We start from the raw sequence: 12,566 nt of genomic DNA, 5'->3' as shown, positions 1-12,566 counted from the left end.
GCATAAATCTAAGCCTCATGTCATCACTAAGAGGAACTTTAGTGAACAAGCTTTTTTACATGACCTTTATATTGATTATATCTCTGCTATCCCTGAATGTGATTTAGCTTTAAGATTTTTTTGTAATGTCTTCAATACTATTGTAGATAATCATGCCCCCTTCAAAACACATCGTTCCATCTCCAGGCTTCCATGTCTAGCCAAGATTCTCAAAACTTTGATAAATAAGCAACTTTGCTTTTTTATTATCTTCATTTTTTATATCAATCAATCTGGGCTTAGGCCAGGGCACAGCATTATCACAGCAACCATATTGGTTGTTAATGATATTTTCAATGCTTTAGATGATAAAATTAATTGTGGTGCCTTGTTTGTAGACCTGTCAAAAGCGTTTGAAACTGTTGATCATGATATTTTATTGAACTATTTGTCCTCGATTGGCCTGGGCTCTTACATCTGCTCTTGTTTTCATGATTATCTTAGTAGATTAAAAAACATGAGCTGGAGCACACCCGGAAAAATGTGTGTGGAGGTGCTGACTAATGGCGAATAAACTATCAAAATAAAGAAAGTCGCACACTCCATATATAAACTCCCAGCAATTTAATGGGTATTTACCAACGTTTCGGCATCATTGACCCTGAGGAAGGCACAGTGATGCCGAAACGTTGGTAAATACCCATTAATTTTCTGGGAGTTTATATATATGAGTGTGCGACTTTCTTTATTTTGATAGTTCATGATTATCTTAGTGACAGAACTCAGGCCATCGTGATTGATGGGGTTAAGTCTGAATTTGTTGAAATACATAAAGATGTTCCGCAGGTGTCTATACTAACACCTGTTTTTTTTTCAATATTTATGTACATGCTATTGGTCAATCTGTTGAAAAAAAATATTTAACATACAGTGGGGAGAACAAGTATTTAATACACTGCCGATTTTGCAGGTTTTCCTACTTACAAAGCATGTAGAGGTCTGTAATTTTTATCATAGGTACACTTCAACTGTGAGAGACGGATACTAAAACAAAAATCCAGAAAATCACATTGTATGATTTTTAAGTAATTAATTAGCATTTTATTGCATGACATAAGAATTTGATCACCTACCAACCAGTAAGAATTCCGGCTCTCACAGACCTGTTAGTTTTTCTTTAAAAAGCCCTCCTGTTCTCCACTCATTACRTGTATTAACTGCACCTGTTTGAACTCGTTACCTGTATAAAAGACACCTGTCCACACACTCAATCAAACAGACTCCAACCTCTCCACAATGGCCAAGACCAGAGAGCTGTGTAAGGGCATCAGAAATAAAATTGTAGACCTGCACAAGGCTGGGATGGGCTACAGGACAATAGGCTAGCAGCTTGGTGAGAAGGCATCAACTGTTGGCGCAATTATTAGAAAATGGAAGAAGTTCAAGATGACGGTCAATCACCCTCGGTCTGGGGCTCCATGCAAGATTCCTCCTCGTGGGGCATCAATGATCATGAGGAAGGTGAGGGATCAGCCCAGAACTACACGGCAGGACCTGGTCAATGACCTGAAGAGAGCTGGACCACAGTCTCAAAGAAAACCATTAGTAACCACTACGCCGTCATGGATTAAAATCCTGCAGCGCACGCATGTCCAGGCCCGTCTGAAGTTTGCCAGTGACCATCTGGATGATCCAGAGGAGGAATGGGAGAAGGTCATGTGGTCTGATGAGACAAAAAATTAGCTTTTTGGTCTAAACTCCACTCGCCGTGTTTGGAGGAAGAAGAAGGATGAGTAAACCCCAAGAACACCATCCCAACCGTGAAAGCATGGAGGTGAAACATCATTCTTTGGGATGCTTTTCTGCAAAGGGACAGGACGACTGCACCGTATTGAGGGGAGTGGATGGGGCCATGTATCGCGAGAATCTTGGCCAACAACCTCCTTCCCTCAGTAAGAGCATTGAAGATGGTGCGTGCTGGGTCTTCCAGCATGACAACGACCCGAAACACACAGCCAGGGCAACTAAGGGTGGCTCCGTAAGAAGCATCTCAAATCCTGGAGTGGCCTAGCCAGTCTCCAGACCTGAACCCAATAGAAAATCTTTGGAGGGAGCTGAAAGTCCGTATTGCCCAGCGACAGCCCAAAACCTGAAGGATCTGGGGAAGGTCTGTATGGAGGAGTGGGCCAAATCCCTGCTGCAGTATGTGCAAACCCGGTCAAGAACTACAGGAAACGTATGATCTCTGTAATTGCACACAAGGTTTCTTACCAAATATTAAGTTCTGCTTTTCTGATGTATCAAATACTTATGTCATGCAATAAAATGCAAATTAATTACTTAAAATCATACAATGTGATTTTCTGGATTTTTGTTTTAGATTCCGTCTCTCACAGTTGAAGTGTACCTATGATAAAAATTACAGACCTCTACATGCTTTGTAAGTAGGAAAACCTGCAAAATCGGCAGTATATCAAATACTTGTTCCCCCCACTGTATATGTGGATGATACTATTATGTAAACAAGTGCTGAACTGGCTGGCTACAGGATATTCAGCTTTTAGTTTTCATACTCCACATGTTTGGGATGACCTCCACAATACATTTAGAATAGATGGGTGTGACCCTAGGACAGTTCAGTCAATGAACAGAGTCTTTTTTATAATGAAGAATGTGTTTGTTTTAGTTGACTGTGTTTTGTGTATATTTATGTTTGTCTGTGCAATATGTGTTGTGCTGTATTTGATACATTTTATATTGTCTTTTTTAAGTATTTTATGAAATTGTATATGCAGGGCTCCCTTGTAAAAGAGACACTGGTCTCAATGGTAATTCCTTGATTAAATAAAGGTAAATAAATGCTTTGGAGATTTAAACTTGCAAGCTTTTGGGTGGATGTGCATGAATGTTTCAGCAGTGCCACCAGGTAATCTTTATTACCAAGAACATATAGTATATCCACAAAATCTCAAAATTAGGGTACAGTGTTGTTCCCTAGGGTACATAAAGGTCAAAGGTACACACAAGGTACCTTCAGATGGTATTGGTCAGTTCCTTTTAGGGTACATGTGCAGATAATGTAGCATAAATGGTACATTTTTCTACCCAATATTTTGAATATACGGTAAAATTATCACTGTGTTTTGAAATGTACACTAACATTCAAATGTTTGGGGTCACTTAGAAATGTTCTTGTTTTTGATAGAAAAGCTAATTTTTCGTCCATTAAAATAACATCAAATTGATCAGAAATACAGTGTAGACATTGTTAATGTTGTAAATGACTACTGTAGCTGGAAAGGGCAGATTTTTTATGCGATATCTACAGTACATCGGGGTCCCGCTAGCGGGACAACTTCCGGTGAAACTGGAGAGCGCATAATTCAAATAAATTCTAATATTTATATTAGATTGTAAACATTTAGGTACACATACAGTTTACATACACTTAGGTAGGAGTCATTAAAACTCGTTTTTCAACCACTCCACAAATTTCTTGTTAACAAACTATAGTTTTGGCAAGTCGGTTAGGACATTACTTTGTGCTTGACACAAGTAATTTTTCCAACAATTGTTTACAGACAGATTATGTCACTGTATCACAATTCCAGTGGGTCAGACATTTACATACACTAAGTTGACTGTGCCTTTAAACAGCTTGGAAAATTCCAGAAAATGATGTCACGGCTTTAGAAGCTTCTGATAGACTAATTGACATCATTTGAGTCAATTGGAGGTGTATCTGTGGATGTATTTGAAGGCCTACCTTCAAACTCAGTGCCTCTGTGCTTGACATCATGGGAAAATCAAAAAAATATTAGCCAAGACCTCAGAAAACAAATTGTAGACCTCCACAAGTCTGGTTCATCCTTGGGAGCAATTTCCAAACGCCTGAAGGTGCCACGTTCATCTGTACAAACAATAGTACGCAAGTATAAACACCATGGGACCACGCAGCTGTCATACCGCTCAGGAAGGAGACGTCTGTCTCCTAGAGATGAACGTAATTTGGTGCAAAAAGTGCCAATCAATCCCAGAACAACAGCAAAGGACCTTGTGAAGATGCTGGAGGAAACAGGTACAGTTCAGTCAATGAACAGAGTCTTTTTTATATCCACAGTAAAACAAGTCCTATATCGACATAACCTGAAAGGCCGCTTAGCAAGGAAGACGCCACTGCTCCAAAACCGCCATAAAAAAAGCCAGACTACGGTTTGCAACTGCACATGGGGACAAAGATCGTACTTTTTGGAGAAATGTCCTCTGGTCTGATGAAACAAAAATAGAACTGTTTGGACATAATGACCATCGTTATGTTTGGAGAAAAGGGGGAGGCTTGCAAGCCAAAGAACACCATCCCAACCGTGAAGCACGGGGGTGGCAGCATCATGTTGTGGAGTTGCTCTGCTGCAGGAGGGACTGGAGCACACCACAAAATAAATGGCATCATGAGGGAGGAAAATTATGTGGATATATTGAAGCAATATCTCAAGACATCCGTCAGAAAGTTAAAGTTTGGTCGCAAATGGGTCTTACAAATGAACAATGACCCCAAGCATACTTCCAAAGTTGTAGCAAAATGGCTTAAGGACAACAAAGTCAAGGTATTGGAGTGGCCATCACAAAGCCCTGACCTCAATCCCATAGAAAATTTGTGGGCAGAACTGAAAAAGCGTGTGCGAGCAAGGAGGCCTACAAACCTGAGTCAGTTATACCAGCTCTGTCAGGAGGAATGGGCCAAAATTCACCCATCTCATTGTGGGAAGCTTGTAGAAGGCTACCTGAAACATTTGACCCAAGTTTAAATTGTTTAAGGCAATGCTGCCAAATACTAATTGAGTGTATGTAAACTTCTGACCCACTGGGAATGTGATGAAAGAAATAAAAGCTGAAATAAATCATTCTCTCTACTATTATTCTGACCTTTCACATTCTTAAAATAAATTGGTGATTCTAACTGACCTAAGACAGGGAATTGTTACTCGGATTAAATGTCAGGAATTGTGAAAAACTGAGTTTAAATGTACTTTGCTAAGGTGTATGTAAACTTCCGACTTCAACTGTAAGTGTCTTATATCGGCTGAAAGTTTAAATTCTTGTTAGTCTAACTGAACTGTCCGATTTACAGTAGCTATTACAGCAAAAACATGCCAATGCACCCAACATCAAAATATTTTTCCACCGGCACAGGTTTCGTACATACACATTTAAAGATTAAATATCCCTTCCATTAAAAATCTGCCGTTTCCAGCTACAATAGTCATATACAACATTAACAATGTCTACACCATATTTCTGATCAATTTGATGTTATTTAAATGGACCAAAAATGTGCTTTTATTTCAAAAACAAGGACATTTCTAAGTGACCACAAACTTTTGAACGGTAGTGTATGTGTTTGTGTGTACGAGTGTGTGTGTCAGAAAGAGAGAGTGAGAGTGTGTGTGCACATTTGTGTATGTGTGCACATTTGTGTGTGTAGGACTGTGTGTGTGTGTGCGCACATGTGTGCTTGCATCTGTGTGTGTGCGCATCTGAGTGTGTATGTGCAGGGGAGAACATGGGGAGCAGGTGCACTACCTCACATATAAATACGCTCTAATCCCCCAGTCTCAGACCCAGTCTCCCAGAAGAACAGAGTGCTCTGGGTGACTCACCCGGTCCAGAGAGAGAGAGAGAGACGCAACAGAGTGTCTTCCAACTAATACAAACATTGCTATGAAATACCTAGAAAAAATGCAGAATGTCATGCTTATAAGACTTACAGATTTGGAGGAGTCCTTGTCAACCTTGGCCTCTGTCTCCCATAGGTTATGACCATCTATAGAAGGGAGAGTAGAGAAGAGTGAGGGTGATCATGTGGAAAAATAATTTGTGAGAAATGTACCAGTATTCAGACTTCCACAAATGAGTAACCACCAAAAATAGCTAGACTAATGAGATCCCTATTCATGTCAATGTTGACATCATTAGCCATGATGCTGTTAACAGTGTGATTATTAGCTCTGTCTGACATCAGTGATCTATAAAACAGCTCCAACAGAACCAAGGTTATCACCAACATCAGTTGAGACTGATGATGAGCTCATATCTTCAGTTTCAGTCTAGGCTAACCCACTCGGGCCGAGGGGGCCGATCTGATGCAACTCTGAGACCCGATCCATAGGCCATACCAAAGGGATGAGTGACGTCTTTGGTCGATGAGAGAAACCCTGACTTCATTCCTTTGTGGAATCCCAAACGGAATGACCAATTGTGACTCGCGTGCTTGTTAATGAAGTTAAAAATCCGGGGTTCCTATAACCAGTGGGCTGTGAATAACTGGAAAGTGAAGCCTTGGCATAGTCTCCCTCCCTAAGCCACCGTCAGTCTTTTCAAATAGCTGATTTTTAAATATCGGTCCTTTTGTCATGCTCATTAAAGTATTATTAAATGTTTGACTTGTTTTATATTCTGTTAATACACTTATTTTAACTTTCAACTTGTCGTAACAAACTGGCTACCCATCAGGCAATAAAATAGGGCATCACAGCTGTTGAAAACAATGGTCCTAAAAAATATCCTATTTTGCTATTCTTCTATGAGACATCAGCAAAAAGTAATTTTCACACAGTTTATAAGAAAAAGGGTAAGCACTGCACTATTTTCTCTTACACCAATGACTCGTTAACAAAGCCTGAAATAGAAATTAAATCACATAAAAAATGTCCTTGGTGAGAATGAAACTTTCTACGAAGTGCCTTGCTAACAATTCTGACAATTCTTAAAGCTGACATCTGTGAAACAGCGTCACAGGCCGCCACCCCACCACCATTGTTATTGTTTTTATTGCTGAGTTGAGGAGTGTCTCGCAGCATGGTAAAATAAATTGCAGCACAGTGGTTCGTCATTTAAAAGCTGCAGCGTACTGCGGCACTGCTTGCATGGTGCCGCAGAATTCTGTGGCAAGTTATTTAAGTGCCAACCACTGGTACCATTAATGCTAGTTAGTGCTAGTTTGACCACCAGAGGGCATCTTTGAGAAGCATTTGATAGCCTTCAATAGTGGCTGTACTACAGAAATTAAAACCTTTTTTTGTAAGAACATAGTATATGGGATTGATTTTAAGAAATGTTGCTTAATTAATTTGATTAATATTATAGTGTTTCTATAAAAATATAAATAAAACCCCTCTGGGTTTCCGTTAGGATGGAACGGAAAATATGGCGCTGTACAACATGACGGTCGGGAGTAGGCTACAGTACTGGGCTATTTAGCTAAAGTATCCCCGTATCGTACGGGCACGAAGGAGACCGGGGTTCAATTCACCGACGGGGAGGAAGGAGTAGGCTGTCCTTGTAAATAAGAATTTGTTCTAAACTGACTTGCCTAGTTAAATAAAGTTTACACTAAGAGCATAACATTTCTACACCCTAATTGTAGTCTAACCAATACCCAAACGGAGATTCAGTGAAAATAACAATCTCATTGATTTATCAAGACCAGTCCCTATGCTTGTCTCAGAGCAGTGCAAAACAGTGCTAAAATAGTTGTAGGCTATTGCTTCAAATCCTATTGCTTCTAACTTCAATTTGCTCTTTAAATAAATAAGACTTACACCACTTTTAACAGCACATTATTCAACACTAGTGAGACTCATGTCGCCTACGGTAGGCCTACAGTAAATCGAAAAATATGATGTGACAATAATTACATAGAGGATTGGAGGATATTTCTGTAATTCAGTGACATTTATTCCCATAGTAATTAGTTATGGATCCATAACTAAATAAACATCGGCATTTTGAAAGAGTATTTTTATCACTATTTTATTAACGAAAGCATAAAGATGCCATTATCAGTTACATTGTTTCAGTTTGAACGTGCAGACTGGCACTAAGAACAGTGGGAACGTTTCCCTAGTCAGCGCCAAGGGGGGGTCCACCCCCCTTCCTTCTCCTTCCTTCCCCATGGGCTAAGTCTGTCTTCTGTGCGAGGCTCTGCGGCAGATCCCGTGCCCCCTGCCCTTGTGCCTTGAACCTCGTGTGCTTTCAGTGGATACAGCTGCATTGTGCGCCACTCGGGAGCCATGACCAATATGACCTGTTAATAATATGACAATATCCAACAGGCTTTTATATAGTTCTAAATGAATAATAACAATAATAATAAAAAAAGCTTTGTTTAAAAAATAACAATATTTTTGAGATTATTTCATTTTCAAATAACGTAAAATGAGTGAGAAAAAGGTCATTCTTGAACATGGGGTGAGACATTGTTACTAATTTATAAACAAAGCCGGTTTGTTATTTAGAATAATTTATTTCTGTTTTTAGAGGGAGAGAAACCAAAAACCTACAGTCATCTCATGGGTCTCCCAGTCGAGGCCGGCACGGGTATTGAACCAGCATCTGCATCTGTAGCAACACGGTTTGCACCTGCTATGCTGTGTCTTAGACCGTTGCACCACTCAGGTGCCGTACAACATGACCGGTCGGGAGTGGGCTACAGCTCTACAGTAAGAGCAAAATAATTCTAACAAAATAAAATAATATAAACTTTAGTGTAACAACAGTTTTAGTAAGTAATACTGAAGTCGTGCACAATTATCAGGTTCTATTTAGGTTTATAATCGCAAAACTTTCAGTGGAATAACCACTGAACATATTGTGCTCTTCTATTGCATGTGCAATGTGTTCGATGCTTGCTGTAACTTTTGTTGTTGTTGTAATATTGCAAACGGACGTGGCAGTTTCATCATTAAGGATTGCAGCTTTCTTTAACATCACATATAGAAGCACTCTTGATTAGGTCTATATTACGACAGGTTATCTTGAAGGCTGTCTGGTCTTATGAATTGAGACTGAGACTGAGAGGTAGACACAAACACAGGCTGGGAAGAAGACAGCCCATTGCAGACAAGGCACCCTTGGTCTGGGTCTGCTAGGGCTGTGATGTGGCAGAGGAAGAGACTGAAGCTGACACTGATGCCCAATGCCTCCCATTATATCTGGAGACCAGAGGCAGGAGGGAACCTCTCCGGCTCCATCTCCACTCTCTCACTCTATCTCTCTCTGGGAACGACTCCAAAAGGGAAACCTTAGAAGGCTACGTCAACCCGCCACCAGAGATTTAAAAAAAAACAATTTCAATCTCCCCCTCCCCGTTTTTTTTTTTTACTTGCTCTCTCTTTCACTCACTCTCTCAATTTTTTTTCACTGGCCACACGTTCATGCAGAGACAAAACATTAAATTGAGCAATTTGTTGTTGCCCATTTGCCAGGAAATGTTTCTACAGAGCATCACATGTACCTTTACTTTGATGGCGAGAGGTGTTGTGCAGAGTGTACTGAGGAACTGATGACCACAGAATGTTCCATTCCATTGGGCCTTAACAACATCTGCACAATTCCTCTCACCATCAAAACCCTTGGCAACAGTGCCAACCAGACCAGACCAGTCCCTCTCCTCAACAAACCCAGAACCTCTCACAACTCCCCCAACCCTTTTTCTTGGCTTGATTCCAACATTGCCAAAGTTAGATGACCAGTCGACAACCCTCTCTCTAGTTGTGGTCTACAGGAGTAATTACCTTTCATAAGGCAGACATAACACAGGGTAGCCAATAGACACAGCACTGGTGGTGTACTACACTGTTACGGCAGCCAGAGTTGGGTCAGAATAAAGTAGTATACAATACAGATATTTGTTATGCAGAGTTTATAAAGGGAATCAAACAGCTCCTTGTGCTCTTTAATTGGGGTGGGGTGGAGTAAAACTCTAGTGTCCAAAGCCAAACAGCGGGGTGGCGTATACCCAAAGCCCTCATAACGTACTGTAAATATACACACATGCGCTATCCAGGCCCATGTGGAATGGTGAAAGGGAGCCCTTGTCCTTGGTCTGATGACTGTAAGTTCTTCCTCCCACCGCTACCCCCAGAACACGTGGATTGTGGGTATTGCATGCAAGCGTACTGTCTCAGGGAAGGGCAGAAATTGAGGGAAGCCATCTATTCAAACTGAATCAATCAATGGCTGATGGGGGGACACTGTATTTGCTAAAGTGAAGTTCACAACTCAATAGAACACAGTTTTGAATTCTACATCTCCATCTCAGCACAGCACATCGTCTGTCTTCTAAACACAGCAAAAAAAAGAAACGTCCTCTCACTGTCAAATGCGTTTATTTTCAGCAAACTTAACATGTGAAAATATTTGTATGAACATAACAAGATTCAACAACTGAGACATAAACTGAACAAGTTCCACAGACATGTGACTAACAGAAATTGAATAATGTGTCCATGAACAAAGGGGGGATTCAAAATAAAAAATAAGTCAGTATCAGGTGTGGCCACCAGCTGCATTAAGTACTGCAGTGCATCTCCTCCTCATAGACTGCACCAGATTTGCCAGATACCCGCCATGTTGTGGAGTCAACAAAAGTCAGAAATAGCATTATAAATATTCACTTACCTTTGATGATCTTCATCGGAATGCACACCCAGGAATCCCAATTCCACAATAAATGTTTGTTTTGTTCGATAAAGTCCATCATTTATGTCCAAATACCTCCTTTTTGTTCGTGCATTTAGTCCAGTAATCCAAATGCACAAGGCGCGAGCACTAAGTCCAGACGAAAAGTCAAAAAAGTTATATTACAGTTCGTAGAAACATGTCAAACGATGTATAGAATCAATCTTTAGGATGTTTTTATCATAAATCTTCAATGATATTCCAACCAGACAATTCCTTTGTCTTTAGAAATGAAAAAGAACGGAGCTCGCGCATGACTAAACTCAAGGCATTCTACCAGACCCCTGATTCAAACAGCTCTTATTCGCTCCCCCTTCACAGTAGAAGCCTGAAAGTTCTAAAGACTGTTGACATCTAGTGGAAGCCTTAGGAAGTGCAATCGGACCAAATTTACACTGTATATTGGATAGGCAATCACTCGAAAAACTACAAACCTCAGATTTTCCACTTACTGGTTGGATTTTTCTCAGGTTTTCACCTGCCATATGAGTTATCTTATACTCACAGACATCATTCAAACATTTTTATAAACTTCAGAGTGTTTTCTATCCAAATCTACTAATAATATGCATATCTTAGCTTCTGGTCCTGAGTAGCAGGCAGTTTACTTTGGGCACACTTTCATGTCAACCGGACGTGAAAATAGCGTCCCCAAGCCATAAGACCGACCATTCCACATGTGCATGTTCATTAATTGTTTATGGTTCATTGAACAAGAATGGGAAACAGTGTTTAAACCCTTTACAATGAAGATCTGTGAAGTTATTTGGATTTTACGAATTATCTTTGAAAGACAGGGTCCTGAAAAAGGGAAGTTTCTTTTTTTGCTGAGTTTACATTACAATATATCACTTTACACTCTGTGCCATCATCAGTTCTCTGGTTTTCCTCAAATATGTTTTTATGAACAGTACGCTGTAATTTATAAAACATAAACTCCCTGTTTATGTGCGCGTAATTGATTTGTTTATGAAACCAGCCACAGTTCTCTGAAGTGTCGAGGCCGGCCAAACTGCTGAACGGTTTCAAAGTGGAAGTCATTATTTTGTAAATGCAATGAATTGGATCCAGAAGCACTGACCAGTCATGTAACACAGAGTAGAGCACCCCTCCCACAGCTAACCGTTACTTGGAGAAAGACCCCTAAACCGCTAACCAAAAAAAATACAATTAATCTCTGTCGAAAGAAACACTATTCACTCCACTTTCATCCTCCTCAGGCACTTTCAGATTTCCCTTCTATAGACGGATGGTTATCTATCATTTTCTTGGGTAATTCCACCACCTGGCAAGGTTCTTGAAGTTTGATCATTCTCACAAAATTCTATTTGGAGGTCCTCAATCATACTGTAGACATAATAGACACCTCTGGCCAAGAACACCCAGGCCTGTGTAGGTTTGTTGCCGTTCCAGGGCAGGTCTGTACAGTACCTGGTTGGACTGACTCTCCTCATTGGCTCTGACTCATAGGGAGACGGTGAGCTTTGGGTCATGGGTCACAAAGTAGTCGGTCGGTTCATGTAGGGGAAACTGGTGAAACTGGAGGCTTGTGGGTCTCTGACTCTGACACAGTGACAAATTATCCATGGTTACTTCTAGCCTGCCTAGAGTAGACCAGGCAGCCAGCCAGTCCCAGATGTGAAAGCACTCTTTTTGTAAGGGACTTTCTCTCCACGTCTCTTTCCTGCTAGGAGGATACCCTCAAATCTCCTTTGCTCTCACTCTCTCTCAGGCTTAACTCATGGTGGTTGGGAAATGATGTGCAGACACAGACACACACCATCGAGATACTCTTACAGTAATGTGAACACAAGCACACAACTTGACATGCTTAAAAAATAGGTTTCACCATTTTGAAAAGGGTAACATTCTGCATGACTTATAGTTCTCATTAAAATGTCAGAAGTGCAAATGAATCTGGTGACTAACCTTAACCTATCAATCTTGGTCTGGAGATCCAAATCCAAACAAAAGCAATCTCAATTTTTCACACCTTTACATAATGTTGTGTTTTGAGTCAACAAACTTCAGCCGCCAACATCAATTTGAAAACAAATTCAGGGGCAAAA

At 40.4% G+C, this 12,566-nt stretch overlaps 1 pseudogene; it reads right to left on the bottom strand.

The window, feature by feature from the left end:
- The window catches only part of LOC112068527 (nuclear factor of activated T-cells, cytoplasmic 1-like), a 64,702-nt pseudogene that overhangs the window by 29,288 nt on the left and 22,848 nt on the right, over window positions 1-12,566 (bottom strand).

The sequence above is a fragment of the Salvelinus sp. IW2-2015 genome, unplaced genomic scaffold, assembly GCF_002910315.2.
Source record: "Salvelinus sp. IW2-2015 unplaced genomic scaffold, ASM291031v2 Un_scaffold560, whole genome shotgun sequence".
Taxonomy (NCBI): domain Eukaryota; kingdom Metazoa; phylum Chordata; class Actinopteri; order Salmoniformes; family Salmonidae; genus Salvelinus; species Salvelinus sp. IW2-2015.
Note: the sequence above shows the minus strand (reverse complement) of the source record. Positions and strands in the feature narration are given on the sequence as shown.